At 52.7% G+C, this 8767-nt stretch overlaps 1 long non-coding RNA gene across 1 annotated transcript; it reads left to right on the top strand.

Annotated features, from left to right (window-relative positions):
- The first annotated feature begins 1146 nt into the window (after positions 1–1146).
- On the top strand, positions 1147–6580 carry LOC129735055 (uncharacterized). Its single transcript, XR_008730528.1, has 3 exons — positions 1147–1308; positions 6357–6419; positions 6452–6580. It is a non-coding gene; the product is annotated as an uncharacterized LOC129735055 (long non-coding RNA).
- The last annotated feature ends 2187 nt before the right edge of the window (positions 6581–8767 follow it).

Raw genomic sequence — 8767 nt, 5'->3', positions numbered from 1 at the left:
ATTGGCCCAACAAGCCAAAATGTGCCCGGATTTGGGACAAAATTGGGTCCAAAGAGCCAACACGTGCCCTGATTTGGGTCAAAATATGACCTAGGAGGCAACCAGTGCTCAGACTTGGGTCAAAATTTGCCCAAAGAGACAACCAGGACCCAGATTTGGGTCAAAATAGACCCAAAGAGCCAAAATCTGATCATATCTAGGTCAAAATTGGCCCAAACTGCCAACCAGTGCCACAATTAGACCAAAACAGGCCCAAAAAGTTCCAACCACCGCCCAGATTTGGGTCAAAAAAGCCCCAAAGTGCCAACCAGGACCCAGATTTTGGTCAAAATAGGCCCAAAGAGACAAAACATATCCATACTTAGGTTTAAAATTGGCCCAAAGTGCCAACCAGGGCCCAGATTTGGGTCAAAATTGGCCCAAAGAGCCAAAATGTGCCCAAATTTGAGGCAAAATTTGGCCCAACGAGTCAACATGTGCCACAGTTTGGGTCAAAATAGGCCCAAAGTGCCAACCAGGGACCAGATTTGGGTCAAAATAGGCTCAGAGTTCCAATCAGGGCCCAGCTTTGGGTCAAAATAGCCTGAAATTGCAAACCAGGGCCCAGATTTGGGTCAAAATAGGCCCAAAGGGTCGTTCGGGGCCCAGATTCAGGTCAAAACAGGCCTAACTGCCAACCGGGGCCCAGATTTGGGCCAATATTAGCAATAAAGATCTAACTAGGGCTCAAACTAGTGTCAAATTAGGCCCAAAGTGCAAACCAGGACCCAGATTTGGGTCAAAAGAGACCCAAAGAGACAAAACATATCCATATTTGGGTTTAAAATTAGCACAAAGTGCCAAAATGTGCCCAGATTTGGGCCAAAAATAGGCCCAAAGTGCCAAGCAGTGCCACAATTTAGATCAAGATAGTCCAAAAGGTGCAAAACCTGGACCCAGATTTGGGTCAAAATAGGCCCCAAGAGGCAAAATATACCTAGATTTGGGTCAAAGTTGGCCCAAAGTGCCAAAATCTGCCCAGATTTGGGGCAGAAGAGGCCCCAAGAGCCAACCCGTGTCCAGTTTTGTCAAAAATTGGCCCCAAGAGACAATGAGTGCCCTGATTTGTGTCAAAACTGCAGCAGTGGGCCCAAACATGCCAAAGTTTAAGGCAAAATTGGCCAAACAGGGTCCAAGTGTGCCCAGACCTGAGACCACACAAGACCCAAGAGCCAACCAGTGCCCAGGTTTGGGTCAAATGTCAACCAAAGGGGCAAAGCGTGACCAGGTTTGGGTCAAAACTGCCCAAGCAGCCAACGAGTGGCAAGAGTTCAGCCAAAACTGGACCAAGAGTGTCAAAGTGGGACCAGATTTGGGACCAGACAGGTCACAAGAATCAACAAAGGGCCGGATTGGGGACAAAAGAGGCAAAACAGAGCAAAATATCCTGAGGTTTGCTGGAAAATTGACAATAAAGGGTAAAATATGCCCCCAGTTTGCTGAAGAAGTGGTTGGGACAGGAAAAGCGTCGCCGGGCTCCGTCAGACGCGGCCAGAAAGGGGAAGAGGCACCCCCGGGGGATGGTCCCGCGGGAAAGACCCCCCCGGCCGCAGCGGGGCTGAGCCCCGGCACCTTTTTGGCACCGCCGGCACCACCGTGGGAGCAGCACCCCAACCAGCACCAGCACCCACGGTGACACAGGGCAGCACAAAATCCCCCCTGCCCCAGCGGCCACCGGCTGAGCTCGTCCCTCCCACGCCACAAAACGCCCCCAAAAAGAAAAACTCCCCCCGGTTTGCACCAGTAATGCCCAGACAAGGCAAGAGCATCCTCTGGCATGGGGCAAAACTGGCCGAAAAGGGTCAAAATGTGCCCAGATTTGGGACAAAATTGGCTCCAAGAGCAAAAACTTTCCAATTTGGAAGGCAAAGTTTTGAAAAAGGCAAAAGTGTTCCCAGATTTGGGTCAAAATTGGCCCAACAAGCCAACACGTGCCCAGATTTGGGTCAAAATATGACCTAGGAGGCAACCAGTGCTCAGACTTTTGTCAAAAGAGGCCCAAAGTGCCAACCAGGGCCCAGACTGGGGTCAAAATAGGCCCAAAGTTCAAAACCAGGGCCCAGATTTGGGTCAAAATTTGCCCAACGAGCCAAAGTGTGCCCAGATTTGGGTCAAAATAGGCCCAAGGTACCAACCAGGGCACAGATTTGGCACAAAATAGGCCCAAAGTGACAACCAGGACCCAGATTTGGGTTAAAATAGGCCCTAAGTTCCAACCAGGACCCAGATTTGGGTCAATATAGGCCCAAAAAGACAAAACATGCCCAGAGCTCAGTTTAAAATCGCCCAAAGGACCTGCCAGGGATCAAATTAGTGTCACAATAGACCCAAAGTGCCAAGCAGTGCCAGGATTCGGATCAAAATAGCCCCAAAAGTGCCAACCAGGGCCCAAATTTGAGTCAAAATAGGCTCCAAGAGCCAAAATATGCCCAGATTTGGGTCAAAGTTGGCCCAAAGTGCCAATGTCTGCCCAGATTTGGGTCAAAAGAGGCCCAAGAGGCAACCCGTGTCCAATTTTGTTAAAAATTGGCCCCAAGTTACGAGTGCCCTGATTTGGGTCAAAACTGCAGCAGTGGGCCCAAACATGCCGAAGTTTAAGGCAAAAGTGGCCAAACAGGGTCCAAGTGTGCCCAGATCTGAGACCACACAAGACCCAAGAGCCAAGCAGTGCCCAGGTTTGGGTCAAATGTCAACCAAAGGGGCAAAGTGTGACCAGGTTTGGGTCAATACTGCCCAAGCAGCCAACGAGTGGCAAGAGTTCAGCCAAAACTGGACCAAGAGGGTCGAAGTGGGACCAGATTTGGGACCAGACGGGTCACAAGAATCAACAAAGGGCCGGATTGGGGACAAAAGAGGTAAAACAGAGCAAAATATCCTGAGGTTTGCTGGAAAATTGACAATAAAGGGTAAAAAATGCCCTCAATTTGCTGAAGAAGTGGTTGGGACAGGAAAAGCGTCGCCGGGCTCCGTCAGACGCGGCCAGAAAGGGGAAGAGGCACCCCCGGGGGATGGTCCCGCGGGAAAGACCCCCCCGGCCGCAGCGGGGCTGAGCCCCGGCACCTTTTTGGCACCGCCGGCACCACCGTGGGAGCAGCACCCCAACCAGCACCAGCACCCACGGTGACACAGAGCAGCACAAAATCCCCCCTGCCCCAGCGGCCACCGGCTGAGCTCGTCCCTCCCACGCCACAAAACACCCCCAAAAAGAAAAACTCCCCCAGGTTTGCACCAGTAACGCCCGGACAAGGCAAGAGCATCCTCTGGCATGGGGCAAAACTGGCCGAAAAGGGTCAAAATGTGCCCAGATTTGGGTCAAAATTGGCCCAACGAGCCAAAATGTGCCTGGGTTTGGGTCAAAATTGGCCCAAAATTGCAATCAGTGCCCAGACTTGCGTCAAAAGTTTCCTAAAGTGCCAACCAGGGCCCAGATTTGGGCCAAAATATTTCCAAAGTGCCAACCACGGCCCAGATTTGGGTCAAAATAGGCCCAAAGTACAACCCTGGGCCCAGATTTGGGCCAAAATAGGCCCCAAGAGACAAAACATGCCCAGATTTGGGGCAAAATAGGCCATAAGTGCCAAAATCTGCCCAGATCTAGGTCAAAATAGGCCCAAAGTGCCAACCAGTGCCACAATTTAGACCAAAACAGGCCCAAAAAGTTCCAACCACGGCCCAGATTTGGGTCAAAATAGCCCCAAAGTGCCAACTAGGGCTCAAATTTGGGTCAATATAGGCCCAAAGTGCCAACTAGGGCTCAAATTTGGGTCAAAATAGGCCCAAAGTGCAAACCTGGGCACAGATTTGGGTCAAAATAGGCCGTAAGTGCCAAAATCTGACCAGATCTGGGCCAAAATAGGCCCCAAGAGACAACCAGTGCTTGGATCTGGGCCAAAATTGGACCAGTGTGCCAAATCATACCAAAGTTTAAGGCAAAATGGGTCAAAAAGGGTCCAAGCGTGCCCAGATCTGAGACCACACAAGACCCAAGAGCCAACCAGTGCCCAGGTTTGGGTCAAATGTCAACCAAAGGGGCAAAGCGTGACCAGGTTTGGGTCAAAACTGCCCAAGCAGCCAACGAGTGCAAAGATTTAAGGCAAATCTGGACCAAGAGGGTCGAAGTGGGACCAGATTTGGGACCAGATGGGACCCCAGAGCTAGCGAAGGGCCGGATTGAGGACAAAAGAGGCAAAACAGGGCAAAATATCCTGAGGTTTGCTGGAAAATTGACAATAAAGGGTAAAATATGCCCTCAATTTGCTGAAGAAGTGGTTGGGACAGGAAAAGCGTCGCCGGGCTCCGTCAGACGCGGCCAGAAAGGGGAAGAGGCACCCCCGGGGGATGGTCCCGCGGGAAAGACCCCCCCGGCCGCAGCGGGGCTGAGCCCCGGCACCTTTTTGGCACCGCCGGCACCACCGTGGGAGCAGCACCCCAACCATCACCAGCACCCACGGTGACACAGAGCAGCACAAAATCCCCCCTGCCCCAGCGGCCACCGGCTGAGCTCGTCCCTCCCACGCCACAAAACGCCCCCAAAAAGAAAAACTCCCCCAGGTTTGCACCAGAAACGCCCAGACAAGGCAAGAGCATCCTCAGGTGTGGGGCAAAGCTGGACATGAAGGGTCAAAATGTGCCCAGATTTGGGACAAAATTGGCTCCAAGAGCAAAAACCTGCCAATCTGGAAGGCAAAGTTTTGAAAAAGGCAAAAGTGTTCCCAGATTTGGGTCAAAATTGGCCCAACAAGCCAAAATGTGCCCGGATTTGGGACAAAATTTGACGCAAAGAGCCAACAAGTGCCACAATTTGGGTCAAAATATGACCTAGGAGGCAACCAGTGCTCAGACTTTGGCCAAAATTTGCCCAAAGAGCCAAAATGTGCCCCGGTTTGGGTCAACATAGACCCAAAGTGCCAACCAGGGCCCAGATTGGGGTCAAAATAGGCCCAAAGTGTCAATCAGGGCCCAGATTTGGGTCAAACTATTCCCAGAGTGCCAACCAGGACCAAGATTTGGTTTAAAATAGTCCCTAAATGTCGATTGGAGCCCAGATTTGGGTCAATGTACTCTGAAAATGCCAACCAGGGCCCCGGTTTAGGTCAAAATCGGCATAAAGTTCTAACCAGGGCTCAAATTAGTGTCAAAATAGGCCCAAAGTACAACCCTGGGCCCAGATTTGGGCCAAAATAGGCCCAAAGTGCTACCTAGGGCTCAAATTTGGGTCAAAATAGGCCCAAAGTGCAAACCTGGGCCAAGATTTGGGACAAAATAGGCCACAAGAGACAAAACATGCCCAGATTTGGGTCAAAATAGGCCATAAGTGCCAAAATCTGCCCAGATCTAGGTCAAAATAGGCCCAAAGTGCCAACCAGTGCCGCAATTTAGACCAAAACAGGCCCAAAAAGTTCCAACCACGGCCCAGATTTGGGTCAAAATAGGCCCAAAGTTTAAACCAGGACCCAGATTTGGGTCAAACTATTCCCAGAGTGCCAACCAGGACCAAGATTTGGTTTAAAATAGTCCCTAAATGTCGACCGGAGCCCAGATTTGGGTCAAAATACTCTGAAAATGCCAACCAGGGCCCCGGTTTAGGTCAAAATCGGCATAAAGTTCTAACCAGGGCTCAAATTAGTGTCAAAACAGGCCCAAAGTACAACCCTGGGCCCAGATTTGGGCCAAAATAGGCCCAAAGTGCCAACTAGGGCTCAAATTTGGGTCAAAATAGGCCCAAAGTGCAAACCTGGGCCAAGATTTGGGACAAAATAGGCCACAAGAGACAAAACATGCCCAGATTTGGGTCAAAATAGGCCATAAGTGCCAAAATCTGCCCAGATCTAGGTCAAAATAGGCCCCAAGTGCCAACCAGTGCCACAATTTAGACCAAAACAGGCCCAAAAAGTTCCAACCACGGCCCAGATTTGGGTCAAAATAGTCCCAGAGTGCCAACCAGGACCAGATTTGGGTCAAATAGACCCCAAGTGCCAACCAGGGCCCAGATTTGGGTCAAAATAGGCACAAAGTTTTACAAGGGCTTAAATTATTGTCAAAATAGGCCCAAAGTGCAAACCTGGGCCCAGATTTGGGCCAAAATCGGCCCCAAGAGACAACCAGTGCTTGGATCTGGGCCAGAATTGGACCAGTGTGCCAAATCATACTAAAGTTTAAGGCAAAACTGGCCAAATACTGTCCAAGCATGCCCAGATCTGAGACCACACAAGACCCAAGAGCCAACCAGTGCCCAGGTTTGGGTCAAATGTCAACCAAAGGGGCAAAGTGCGACCAGGTTTGGGTCAAAACTGCCCAAGCAGCCAGCGAGTGGCAAGAGTTCAGCCAATCTGGACCAAGAGGGTCAACGTGGGACCACATCTGGGTCAGTACTGGCCCAAGTGTGACCAGATTTGGGTCAGTACTGGCCCAGCGTCCCCTGGGGAAGTTTCTCAGGGGGTTTGGGCTCCACGGGCACTTGGGTTCAGCACGAGTGTGTGGGTGCTGTGCAAGGGTGCTTGGGTGACGTGTAAGGCTGCTTGGGTGCTGTGCACCACCTCCAGGATCAGTGCCAGGGCACTTGGGTGCTGTGCACCACCTCCAGGATCGGTGCCAGGGCACTTGGATGCCCTGTGAAGGTGCTTTGCAAGATTCCAGGCTCTTGGGTGCCGTGTGAAGGCTCTGGGCGCCGCGCAACGCGTGGCACCAAGGTCTGGAGTGCTGCCAGGCATCGCATCGCCGCCCGCCAGCTCCCATGGGTGATGACCGCAGTCACCCCCGGCATCGCAGTCAACGCTCTCAGTGCAGTCAACCGAGTCCATGTGGTCAATGCCGTCAACATCGTCAACCCAGTCAATGCCGTCAACCGAGTCAACTGCGTGCAGTCAGCTGAGTCAACGCTGTCAACGCAGTCGACGCAGTCAAGTGAGGCGATGCGGTCAACCCAGTCAACGGTGTCAACGCTGACAACGCAGTCAACCGAGTCAACGCAGTCAACGCGTCAACCAAGTCAATGCGGTCAACCGAGTCAACGCAGTCAACGCAGTCAACCGAGTCAATGCGGTCAACCGAGTCAATGCGGTCAACGTAGTCAATGCAGTCAACCGAGTCAACGCAGTCAACGCAGTCAACGTAGTCAACGCGGTCAACCGAGTCAACGCAGTCAACCAACTCAATGCGGTCAACCGAGTCAACGCAGTCAACGCAGTCAACCGAGTCAACGCAGTCAACCGAGTCAACGCAGTCAACCGAGTCAACGCGGTCAACCAACTCAATGCGGTCAACCGAGTCAACGCAGTCAACCGAGTCAACGCAGTCAACCAAGTCAACGCGGTCAACCAAGTCAACGCGGTCAACCGAGTCAACGCAGTCAACCAAGTCAACCAAGTCAACGCAGTCAACCGAGTCAACGCGGTCAACCGAGTCAACGCAGTCAACCAACTCAACGCGGTCAACCGAGTCAATGTGGTCAACGCAGCCAGCGCAGCCAGCGCAGCCAGCGCGGGGTTTTTTCCTGCCTGCTCATGGGTGCGGTGCCACCGTGAGCATCTTTGGCGCAGTAGTAGGTGGCCGTGTCGCCGTCCCTGAGGCTGCTCATCTGCAGCGTGACCGTGCTCTGGCCGTTGTCCCTGGAGATGGTGAAGCGCCCCTTGACCGACGGCGCGTACCCGGTGCTGCCACCATCGCTGTAAATACTCGCGACGTACTCGAGCCCCTTCCCGGGCGCCTGCCGCACCCATCCCATGGTGACGCTGCCGAAGTCGAAGCCGGAGCCCTTGCAGACGAGGCGCAGGGACCCCCCGGGGTTCTGGAGACCCCCCCCGGACTCCACCAGCTGCACGGCCGCCCGCAGCCCTGGGGAAGGAAGAAGGGCAGGGTTGAGTCTCCCGCTCCCGGCGTGGCGCCCGCCCCTCCCCCACCCCCACCACCCCCGTCTCCGCGCCCGGGGAGCGGGTCAGGGCGTCCTACCTGGGAGGGCGGCCAGGAGGAGGAGGAGGGTGGTGGCCACGGGGACGCCCATGGTGAGGAGAAGCTGGGGGAGGTCGGGATGTGCCACCATGGGGGGCTCGGCGGCTCTTAAAGGCGCTGGGGGACGGTGATTTGCATGGGGGGGGGGCCCCTCCCCCCGGGTTTTAATTGCAAATCTCAAGCCGGGCCCTCGTTAACCATCATTAACCATCGGGGGGGTGATTTCTTTAATTACAAGCTCCGCCGGGCGCTCGTTAAGCCGTGGCGGGTCGGTTTCCTTAATTGCGAGCTCCGCTACGCGCCCGCCGCAGCCGTTGGCACCCAACCGCTTGGTTTAATTAAACGCCATTAACGCCTCTGGATGTCTTTAATTATTTAATTGCGACGCTTACGGCTAATTATTTAATTGCCGTGCCCCCAGGGAATGAATCACTTGATTATGGTTAATTATTTAATTGCAGTGTCTCTAGGGAATTAATTACCTGTTTATGATTAATTCTTTAATTGCCGTGCCTCTAGGGAATTAATCACCTGTTTGTGGTTAATTATTTAATTGCCGTGCCCCCAGGGAATTAATCACCTGTTTGTGATTAATTATTTAATTGCCGTGCCGCCAGGGAATTAATCACTTGTTTATGATTAATTCTTTAATTGTCAGGCCTCTAGGGAGTTTAATCGCAGGTGTGCCATTAATTATTTAATTGCGATGCCTCTAGGGAATTAATCGCTTGTTTACGGGGAATTATTTAATTGAGATGCCTCTATGGAAATAATTACTTGT

Source organism: Falco cherrug, unplaced genomic scaffold, assembly GCF_023634085.1.
Source record: "Falco cherrug isolate bFalChe1 unplaced genomic scaffold, bFalChe1.pri scaffold_221, whole genome shotgun sequence".
NCBI classification, from domain to species: Eukaryota; Metazoa; Chordata; class Aves; order Falconiformes; family Falconidae; genus Falco; species Falco cherrug.
This window is presented reverse-complemented; position numbering and strand designations above follow the sequence as displayed.